Source organism: Lontra canadensis, unplaced genomic scaffold, assembly GCF_010015895.1.
Source record: "Lontra canadensis isolate GAN:19392208 unplaced genomic scaffold, GSC_riverotter_1.0 scaffold116, whole genome shotgun sequence".
Classification (NCBI taxonomy): Eukaryota; Metazoa; Chordata; class Mammalia; order Carnivora; family Mustelidae; genus Lontra; species Lontra canadensis.
The window spans coordinates 487,803-499,807 of NW_022631110.1; the positions used below are offsets into that span (position 1 = coordinate 487,803).

Sequence of the window (12,005 nt, forward strand, 5' to 3'; positions counted from 1 at the left end):
ATGAAAAACACAAGAAACAACAAGTGTCAGCAAGGATGTAGAGAAAAAGGAACCCTTGCACACTATTGGTAGGAATGCAAACTGGTTTAACCACTGTGGAAAACAGTATGGAAGTTCCTCAAAAAATTAAAAATAGAAATACTGTGGGGCACCTGGGTAGCTCAGTCCTTAACCATCTGCTTTCAGCTCAGGTCATCATCCCAGAATCCTGGGATTGAGCCCTGCATCGGGCTCCCTGCTTGGCGGGAAGCCTGCTTCTCCCTCTCCCGCTCCCCCTGCTTGTGTTCCCTCTCTCACTGTGTCTGACTCTCTGTCAAATAAATAAATAAAATCTTTAAAAAAATAAAAATAGAAATATCATATGATCCAGTAATGCCACTAATAGGTATTTACCTAAAGAAAACAAAAACACTAATTTGAAAAGGTATATTCACTCCTATGTTTATTGCAGTATCATTTACAAGAGCGAAGCTATGAAAGCAACCCAGCTGCCTATCCACAGCTGAATGGATAAAGATGTGTATATACATAAAATGGAATGTTAATCAGCCATAGAGAAGAATGAGATCTTGCCATTTGCAATAACACAGTTAGACATAGGGGGTATAATGCTAATTGAAATAAGTCAGAGAAAGATAAATGCCATATGATTTCATTTATATGTGAAATCTAAACAAAACAAAGCAAAGAAACAATCAAAACCAGACTCCTAAATATAGAGAACAAATTGGTGGTTGCCAGAAGGAATGTGGATGGGGTCATGGGTGAAACAGATAAAGAGGATTACGAGGTATAAGCTTCCACTTACAAAATAAGTAAATCCCAGAGGTGAAAAGTACATCATAGGGAATACAGTCAATAATATTGTAATAACTTTTTTCGTTGACAGAGGGTGACTACACTTATGGTGAACAGGGAGTAATGTACAGAATTGTGGAATCATTATGTTGTACACCTGAAACTAATGTAACACTGTATGTCAATTACATGTCAATAAAAAAAAAAGATTATTGGCGCCTGAGAACAACATTTGGTTATATATTTAATCAAAGTGTAAATAAACATTTTAAAATTTAAAAAAAGAGGTAACACGATTGTAAAGAATCTCCGTGAGGAATGAGAAACCTTTTTTTTTCCTTTGTCAAGAATATAATAAAATCAACATAAAGCATAGGAAATTATTCTGATTAGACACAGAATCTCTGATGTCAAGAAAGTAAAATATAACCTTTTATATTGTAGGCAAAGGCAATAAGCAGTAAAGAAAGAAAATCATGCCATCAAAATTGAGCACTTTGCTAGGATTTCCCACACGTTATGACTTTTTTTCAAACTCAGTTTTATAAACCAGGACAAATAAAATTCACATTCCAAGTTTTGTCCTTATTAGCTTTTTCATACTCCAGAACACAGCAATACTTCAAGACAGATCTCAGGGGCTCTGCAAGCTCAGCAATAATTTCATTATAATATTAAGATGTTGTTAATATGTAATATGTTCATCTTTGCTATCTATAAATGAGTTGACAAATAAGTGTCCTAAAATTTCCTCATTTTTATTTCTAATGCAGTAAATAATAGTTAATCCACACAGATAAGAGTTCTTTGGCATCCTCAATAAAGCCCTAAGAATATAAAGGGGTTCAGACACCAACAAAGAAAGAGATGGAATACTACTACGTCAAAACAAAATTGCCTTTTTTCCTTGAAAAACAAAGGCACACACACAACTGTGTTTTTCTATCACTATTTCTCCCAGTGTAGTTTGAACTACTTTTTAAATTATAACCTTAAAAAAAAAGTAACTAACTTGTATTTCATGAAGAAAAGAGGGATGAAGTAGATAATTTGTTTTGCACAAACATTTTAGCAGACAGGCAAAACCCATATACAACTTTCTACAGCCACACACTTCCTTTTTATTCCTTCTCAAAGAGGCAAAAATGAACACATTCGTTGACATGGTCCAAGGATACAGCCTCTCTGTTGCATATATATAGTAAGAGTAAATCTTTGTAAACATAAAATTATGCTTGGTAATTATATGACCTAGGTATCCAACGGTGAGTCATTAAAGAACTCAATCTAATATCAATCCAAGATTTCGAGCTACTTTAAGATCTTAGAAATTATTTTTAAGATGACATACCTCAAAACATAATTGTTGCTGAAATAAAAAAGTTTTCAGAATAACTTTTCAGTTATAAAATAAAGTTTTCAGAATGATTCAATGTAGTTAACACAAATTTATATTTTTCATAATCTTAGACATTAAGTAGGAGTAATGTTAGCTTACTTGATCTGGATACATTTAGGAAAAACATACAAGTAGAATAAAAATGTATTTAACACTGATAAATCAGAGAAGACATAGAAGTTTTTATTAAACCAAAATTATTCAACTGGTGTCATTTGCCAAAATTATGTGAAGTTAGATTCTCAAACATTTTTTAATTTTTCTAAAAACTTCCTAGCACATTTAAAGTATTAGAAGTTCAATTTCCTTATTTTCTGAAATTTAGGGAATATTAAATTTTTGTATGTACTTATTTATACCTATAAGCCAATACAGATTGAAAACTCTAGGAGCTCAAAATAGAACTCTTTTAATTTGGAGATACTTTGTAATCTAATTGATTAGCATTCTCCAAGACAGGAAAATATTGAACACTCAGACATAAACAAGTAAAGACCTTCCTAAAGTCTAGACACATGGGCAGGCAGATACACAGAGAGTTTCTAGCTTCAATTCTAAAATTGTAGCCATGAATCAAAGGTAGGTAAGTACAGAAACACAAAACTTTACTGGTCTAGATATCAAAGAGCTATTCTTTTCAAAGGGCATGAAATTCTTGGTTTCTAAAAAATATTTACTTATTTATTTTAGAAAGAGAGAAAGAATGAGTGAGAGTGGTGGGGGGAGGGGCAGAGGGAGATGCTCTTCAAGCAGATTCCCCACAGAGCTCAGAGCCTGATGTGAGACTCACTCCCATGACTCATGAGATCATGACCTGTGCCCAAATCAAGAGTCAGACACTTAACTGACTGAGCCACCCAGGCACCCAGAAATCCTTAATTGATTTGATCTCAATATAGGCAAATGGAAAAAACAAAGAAAAACTATACCCTGATGTCTCTTGTCAACACAGACTAGATTTGTATCAGCCAACGTTCCCTTTATAGAAATCACCAAAGGGTGAGGTCATAGAACAAAATTTCCAACCACTGTAGCATAGCACAGTGTTTAAGAATCGTGGGCTCTGGGGCACCTGGGTGGCTCAGTGGGTTAAAGCCTCTGCCTTCGGCTTAGGTCATGATCCCAGGGTCCTGGGATCGAGCTCCAAGTCGGGCTCTTTGCTCAGCAGGGAGCCTGCTTCCCTTCCTCTCTCTCTGCCTACTTGTGATCTCTGTCTGTCAAATAAATAAATTTTTAAAATCTTAAAAAAAAAAAAAAGGATCGTGGGCTCTGAGGGCACTTGGGTGGTTCAGTTGGTTGGGCATATGCCTTGGGTTTGGACTGTGCTCCGGGGCTCCTGGGATGATCAAGCCCTGCATCAGGCTCCTTGCTCAGTGGAGGGCCTGGTTCTCTCTCTCCCTCTGCTCCCCACCCCCACCACTCATGCTCACTCTCTCTCAAATAAATTAATAAAATCTTAAAAAAAAAAAAAAAAGAATAATGGGATCTGGATCCAAGCTGTCTAGGAATGGAATTCCAGCTCCACCATTTACTAGCTATGTGGCCTTGGGCAGGTCACATTTCCTTGTTCTAGAAATATGAGGATAATAATAATACATACCTTTTGCATTGTTGTAAAGGTAACATAATATTAAGAATAGTGACTGGCACATTGTAAGCCCTATTCCTATGTTAATTCTTATTACTAAACACCAATTTTCAAACATAAAGCCCCAGCTTACAAGTCTATGTCTTCAAATATAGTGGGGCTCTCCATGATGCTCAGAAAACACCTTTATTATTTTTCAAGTTTCTTCCTATTTCAATTCCCCAAATGGAGTCCCCCAAGGGACATACATTACCATTTTCTACCTTTCTTTTTTTTTTTTTTTTTTTCTGGAATTAAGTACTACTTATTTAGGGAAGCTCTCTTATCTGAATTGTATAAAGACCATACAAAATCTATAAAAGGTTTTCATATTCAGTGGCTTAACATTATTTGAATTCTTATCATTGCTACATATGAGGAAAAGGAAAACATTTTTTTTCCTGAAAGCCAAGAAGGTAACTCTATATGTATACAATGCAATTTTGTTTTTCAAATAAGATTAATTAATAAATTGTACCACATTTACATCTGCATATGCTATAATGGGACAAATACTACTGTTTCAGATTGCAGCTGTTACTCCAGAGCTCTGTAGTAGATGAATATTGTTAAAACTCCAGCATTAAGCAGGAGGCCTTCCTTAAGACTCAGTATCCGAGGAAACCCATGTTGCCGGTACCCACTGAGGCTCCTCCTGAGCCTTCTGAATGGCAGACACCAACTGGGCACATGCATCTTGCAAGTGGTCATTCACAATCACGTGATCAAAAAATTGGCCAAACTGTTCTTCCATTTTTTGGGCTAAACCCTCCATCTCGTATAGATCTTCATCCTTGAACTTCATGTCCACAAAGTAGTTTGTAATGATCTTGGCATTTTTCCCAGATTGCTTCATACAGCTCATGCTAGATGGCTTTATAAATATGACATAGGGCTTCAGTTCCTGGGTTCGAGCTAATTGAATACCCTGGGGCTCTAAGTCCATGACACAGATCTTTCCCTCATCAAGGACTGTTTGAACAGCGTCCACACTGGTGCCATACAGGTGGCCTTTGTACTCACCATGCTCGAGCATCCTGTGACTATACACGAGGCTTTCAAATACTTCTTTTGACACATAGCGATAGTCCATCCATTTCGTAACTCTTTTTGGAGCGAGTGGTATGCGGCACAGCACTCTGGAAATGCTCAGGATTAAGTTCAATAAGTTGTCTTCTCAGTTCATTGACTCCAACCCCAGAAGGTCCAGCACGACGAGGCGGTGCTGCTTCGACGGGCGGCGCTGGTACCGGACCACCTCCTCGTAGGGGGCGCCCGGCGCGGGGAGGCTGCCGCCCGCACCGCCCAGCCCGGGCGCAGCTGGCCCAGGTGCAACTTGCGGCGACCTTTTTCTACCTTTCTTATTAGCTGTCAGTTCCTCCAACTTAGTGACAACATGAGGGCATCGGGTGGATCCAATCAGCTTTTAAGCCACACCAGACACCTTCCCCAACACCACTCTCATTCACTTTCTTACTGTGTCAGAAGAAATGAATCTCCTTTTCCTATAGAGGGACAATTCTGTGTTTATATGCTGGATCCTATACATTTCGATCTTCTCAAAGATTATCACCCCAAATTTGCCTTTTTTCCTGTTGCTATCAATAGCTTCCTCTACACAATCTTCTTTTATCACGCATATTTGGTAAAATGACCCCATCCTATTAAAAACAAACAAACAAACCAACAAACAAACCTTTAGGATGCCTAGGTGGCTCAGTCAATTAGGAATCTACCATTGGCTCAGGTCATGATTCTAGAGTCCCAGGACTGAGTCCTGCATTGGGCTCCCTGCTCAGCAGGAAGTCTGCTTCTCCTTCTGCCCATCACCCAACTCGTTTTCTCTCTCTCTCTCAAATAAATAAATAAAATCTTGGGGAAAAAACTCACAAAACTTTAATCCATCCTTCCCAATGTCTGTCTTTCCCTCCTTTAAGAGCTATATTTCTTAAAATACTGTAGTGTGTTCCTTCTCACCACTTTCAAATCACTCCTTTACTTCTCAACCCACTTCTTTTTATGTCCATCTTCACTAAGCCAATAAAGTACTCTCACTGGGACCACTGATGGCATTACTAAAGCCATATCCCGTGAGCATGTGTCACCTCACTTACCTTCAAAGTGTTTTTGACACTAATGACCACTGGCTACGTAAGAAATTTATACTCTACTTTGACTTCCTTTGACAGTATTTGTCTATTCTTGACCCTTTAGGTTCTCACATAAATTTACAATCACTTTGGCATGTTCTCAGAAAAAAAAAAAAAAAAAACCACAATTGGGATTTTACTGAGATTACTTTGAATCTCTATAGCAATTTGAGAAGAAAAGAAATTATAATACTGAACCTTCGAACACTCAAACAAGATACATCTATCCATTTCTTTAAGTCTTTTTAATGTTTCTAGAAAGGTTTTATATTTTTCCTATGGAATTGAACATCTCATCTCTAGTTAGATTTATTCTCAGGTACTTTACATTTTCATCCTATCATATATGGTATCATTTTAAAAATATTTTATTTGATAGGAGTTTGTAGTGGTACATAGAAAGTCAACTTATTTTATATGTTAATTTTATATAGAAATACTACTAAATTTACTTATAAATTCTAGTAACTTATTTGTATATTTTTTTAGATTAGCAATGCACACAATCATATCATTTACAAATGATTATATCATCTATAAAATAGTTGTTTCCCCTTTTTTAAAACCTCATACTGGGGTGTCTGGGTGGCTCAGTCAGTTAAGCAACTGCCTTCGGCTCAGGTCATGATCCTGGGGTCCTGGAATCGAGCCCCAAATCAGGCTCTCTGCTCAGGGAGCCTGCTTCTTCCTCTCCTTCAGTCTGCCATTCCCCCTGCTTGTGCTCTCTCTCTGTCAAATAAATAAACACAATCTTTTTTTTTTTTTTAAGATTTTATTTATTCATTTGACAGAGAGACACAGCGAGAGAGGGAACACAAGCAGGGGGAGTGAGAGAGGGAGAAGCAGGCTTCCCCGCCTAACACGGAGCCCCAGGCAGAACTTGATCCCAGGACCCTGGGATCATGACCTGAGCCAAAGGCAGACACCCAATGACTGAGCCACCCAGGTGCCCTTAAACAAATAAAATCTGGGGCGCCTGGGTGGCTGAGTGGGTTAAAGCCTCTGCCTTCAGCTCAGATCATGATCTCAGGGTCCTGGGATAGAGCCCAGCATCAGGCTCTCTGCTCAGCGGGGAGCCTGCTTCCCCCACTCTCTCTGCCTGACTCTCTGCCTACTTGTGATCTCTGTCAAATAAATAAATAAAATCTTTTAAAAAAAAAGAAATTTTAAAAAAAGTCAGAAAAAAAGACAAATAAAATCTTTAAAAAATAAAAAATAAATAAAACCTCATACCTTTTCTTTCTTATTTTGTCTTATTGCACTGTACAATGTTAAAAGAAATGGTAATAGCTGCATACTGGTCTTTTTTTCCCCAATCACAATGAAAAAGCTCTCCCCCCCATTTTATTGAGAAATAATTGACATGAAAAAGCTTTTCAGCACTAAGTGTTGCTTGCTGTTTTCCTCCCTTTTCCCCCCCCTCAAATGTCATCTCACTTGGGAATATTTCCATGATGCATCAGTCTGAGTTAGATTCCCCTTCTCTGCCTGTGCATTCCACTAACACAGTAGTTATTCATACTCTATTCTGAGTGATAGTTTTTCTGACTTTTCCAAAGTCAGACAAAGCCAAACAATCCCTTGGAACTAGCAAAGTACTTAGAACATAGAAGGAAATCAATAAATATCTGTTGAATGAGTGATTAAAGTGGAACATTGTGGTTTTCTTTTTTTTCTGAATGGCTTTTAAATTATTGCTACATTCTTGTAGTCAATATTTTCATTAGTGGGGAGAAAAATCTATGAAATAAAATGAATATAATTCATTATAAAGTGTTATATACACCAAGGAGAAAAACTAATTTTTTAAAAAAAGATTTTATTTGTTTATTTGACAGAAAGCGACACACCAAGAGAGGGAACAAAAGCAGGGGGAGTGGGAGAGGGAGAAGCAGGCCTCCTGCCAAGCAGGGAGCCCAATGTGGGATTCGATCCCAGGACCCAGCCGAAGACATTTAAAAACTGAGCCACCATCCCGGGGTCCTGGGATCAAGCCCCGCATCGGGCTCTCTGCTCCGCAGGGAGCCTGCTTCCCTTCCTCTCTCTCTGCCTGCCTCTCTGCCTACTTGTGATCTCTCTCTGTCAAATAAATAAATAAAAATCTTTATTAGAAAAAAATAAATAAATAAAAAATTAAAAAATTAAAAAAATAAAAACTGAGCCACCCAGGTGCCCCAAGAAAAGCTAATTGTGGTTGATTGCATTTGGTTTCCCTCCCTCCAGTGCCCCTCCTAGTGGGAGGAATTATACATCCCCACACTGGTGATTTCAGAGGCTTGTGTTGGCCAACAAAAAACATGGGTGGAAATTACATGAGTCACATCCAAGCAGAAGCTTTAAAAAAAAGCATATGATGTACCATAGCTTATCTTTTTGCTATCAGTAGTCATGTCTAACAGTAATTTTCTTTCTTTTTTAAGATTTTATTTTTTTTAAATTTTTATTTGACAGACAGAGATCACAAGTAGACAGAGAGGCAGGCAGAGAGAGAAGGAAGGGAAGCAGGCTCCCCGCCGAGCAGAGATCTGGATGCGGGGCTCCATCCCAGGACCCTGGGACGATGACCTGAGCGGAAGGCAGGGGCTTTAACCCACTGAGCCACCCAGGTGCCCCCTAACAGTAATTTTCTTATGAATAACTCCTTCATCAGTCTGGCTTCCAAAGTAAAGACAGCATGGAACAGAGCCAGAGATAACATACAATGGACATGTAGCATGGGTGAGAACAAACTTTTATAGATATGAGCCACTGCAACTTGGGAGTTCACTTATTACTACAGCATGACGCAGTCTAAGCTGACATACTAACATACTTGAATTCAGCTTCTCAGCACTTCCGTAGTACACGATAGTTGATACAGTTCATATTATCATTTCTTAAATTAACACACACCCCTGAATTTTACATAATGATACTTCTATCTATTCCTCCAACTGAAAAAATGGACACTCCTCAGTCTTCTAAAATTCATTTCAAAGTGTATAGGTGAGGCAGACATAGTTAGCTGTCTATTCAATATATGTTCACGTTTGTCCTTACAAATAGAGCTTCAAAATTGTTGAAGACAATATACCTAGCTAACATTATAACTTTCACAGATTCCTTTGTTGTTAAGGGTGGCTATGAAATTCCACTCTGACTACTAAGAGAAAAGGTAGCAATATGCTACCAAGTGGAAATTCTAGGAAAACTACTATCTTCTTGACAAAATGGGACAAACTCTTGATGAGTTGTGTCTTTTGCCTTTTGCTCTTCTTTACTATTCTTATATGTTGAGACCTTGTGTTCATGACAACCAAACGTGCAGAGTCCAAGCTATGGGACCAAAACCAAAGAGTTAATCAGTGAAATAGTTGGTATAATAGAAAGAAGAGACACCACCATTCCACTCCTTGATTCCTGGACTTAGACTATTGTTATGCTTCTGAGAGAAAAAGTAGTATAGAATTATTGCAGATTTGAAGCATGTACCACTAAGGCATAATCCCAGTCTCTCGGGATTTTATCTCCCAATTGGTGCCATAACAGTCTTCAGTGGGATATTCTACTTTTTGAACAGGCCACCACTTCTTGGTAATGGGATCTTACCAGTGTATTCCATAGGTATAAACTCAATGCTGCACTTCTGTATACTGTGAAATGAGTTCCTTGGCAACTGAATACCTTGGTAGTGGATAAAGTCTTAAGTTCTCTGACTACTGAACTGGTCGGCAGGAAAAGCAAACCCATATCCAGAAGATATATCTATTCCAATAAGAACAAATCGTGTCCCTTTATGATGGAAGGAAACCAAAGTAATCAACCTAAAGGACAACTGGTGCCCTAGAAAAGGATGTCATATTAGAGATCCAGGATTGGCCTCTAGCTTAGTAGCTAGCACAGAGGTTACAACTTGTTAGAAATATTTCATCTCTAATCTTCTTGTTCTTCTTGTTCCCCCCAGGAATGTCATAAAACTCAAACAAAAATTATGCTTAGTAGAGAAAAATTGTGCATGGCACACATACAGTACATAGCAATATTAATTATAATGCTTTTATAGTTCCCAATAAAGTTAGTGTTTTCTAAAATTTTAATAATGGACACGAGTTATTTTCAAAAGGAGAAAAATAATTTTTTAAAAAAGAAAACTGATCATAGTAAGTTCAAATTTAGGTTGTGCATCTCATCTCCCCCACCAACACCAATGAAGAGAAATACTTAGTTGCCTTCCTTGTTTCTCCCCATGGTAATTATTTGCTCCACTGAAGAGTTAAATTTTGCCTTTATTTTAAAGATTTACCCATGCAGGGGCACCTGGGTGGCTTGGTTGGTTAAGCATCCAACTCCTGATTTCAGCTTAGGTCATGATTCAGGGTTATGTGATCGAGCCAAGCCCCACATCAGGCTCGTTACTCAGCGGGGAGTCTGCTGGAGATTGTCTCTACCTCTCTGTCACTCATCTGTGCATGCATGTTCTCTCTCGCTCAAATAAATAAATAAATAAATAATCAATCACGATTTAGCCATGACAAAATATACGTTTTTATTTCATTAGGGGAAATAAACTTCTTGTGTAAAATGAAACTTTCTGTGCAATGGAAATTAGAATTAAAAATATCTATCCACCTATCTTCTTTCTATTTATCTATTTTTCTATCTGTTATCTATTTCTTTTTGTCTGTCCGTCTCTTAGAATAGTGGTTTTCAGTCCTGACCAAAGAAGCACCGGAAATTTTATTATTGTTTGTTTGAGCCCCTTCCCTCTATGGAAAATACATCGCATCATTCACTACTCATTAAGGATGAATTTATCAAGTGCCAACTCTTCAGAAATTAGAGATATAGCAATGAACAGGGTACGTTCATCTCTGGAGTTTATATCCTCCAATTACATATAATAAACAAATAAATGTGCAATAAATATATCAATATATATTTATTTATAAAATTTAAAAAGCAAATATTTTTAAAAAGCAGGGTACAGAGATAGAAACTTACCTAAGTAGAGGATGGGGTTGGAGGGAGGCTACATAGGGTGACCAGGGGGAGGCCAGATGACTTTTGAGCAGACACCTGAATGGAGGAAATTCACCATGAGACAGTCTGAGGAAAGGCATTCCAGCCCGAGGAAACAGCAGGGGCAAGCAAGGGCTCTGAGGTAGAAACATATTTGAGGAATGGTAAGAAAGATGGTGAGGCAAGAGCAGAATGAGTGAGATAGAAACGGGCTGAATATCAGGTCAGAGAGACTGGCAGAGGCCAGCTAATGTAGGGTCTTTTAGCCAAGAGGAGGTCTGAATTCTATCCCAAGTGAGAGAGGAAGCCACTGGAATGTTTTGAGCAGGGTAGCAGGACTGTGCGTGGGTGTGTATCTGTGTGTGTCTGTGACATTCCTGGTGCTGTGTGCAGAATACTGAAGCTGAACAAGGGTGCATACACGATGGTCTGTTAACCAGCTGTTTTCAACACCTTAATCTAAAGATGATAGTTTTGACGAGCCAGGTGGTGGTGGGGGTGAACAGAAATGATCAGATTCGGATTATATTTGGAAATGCGATATAAGGAAAGAGGGGGGTTAAGGATGACTTTTAGATTTTTGCCTTGAGTAACTGGGTAAGTGATATGGCATCAAGTAAGAGGGAGAATGCCCAAGGAGAGTGGACTTGATGGCAAGTAGGATTCTTGGGAGTTTGGACACGATGGGTGTGACACACCTATTAGTCACTTAAGAACAAGTAGAGATGCTGAGTGGGCTGTTGGATGTATATGTCCAGAGCTCAAGGATACTTGCAAGGATGGAGACATAAATTTGGGAGTCATAAGTTTAAATGGTATTAAATAATAGGACTGCCTAAGAAGTAAGGATATGCAGAAAAGAAGCTTGAGAACTGAGTCCTGGGGAAGCTCAATATTCATTGTTTGAAAACCACAGCAAATCAAACACAGGACACTGACAGGGAGTATCTGGTGAGGTAGGAGGAAAACCAGGCCAGTGTGATGTCCCAGAAGTCAAGTGAGGGAAGTGTTTTAAAAGGGAGTGAGTGGTGAG

General features: G+C 38.4%; 1 pseudogene; it reads right to left on the reverse strand.

Moving 5' to 3' along the window:
• Positions 1-4,143: 4,143 nt before the first annotated feature.
• LOC116857027 lies at positions 4,144-5,909 on the reverse strand (annotated as a pseudogene).
• Positions 5,910-12,005: the final 6,096 nt, after the last annotated feature.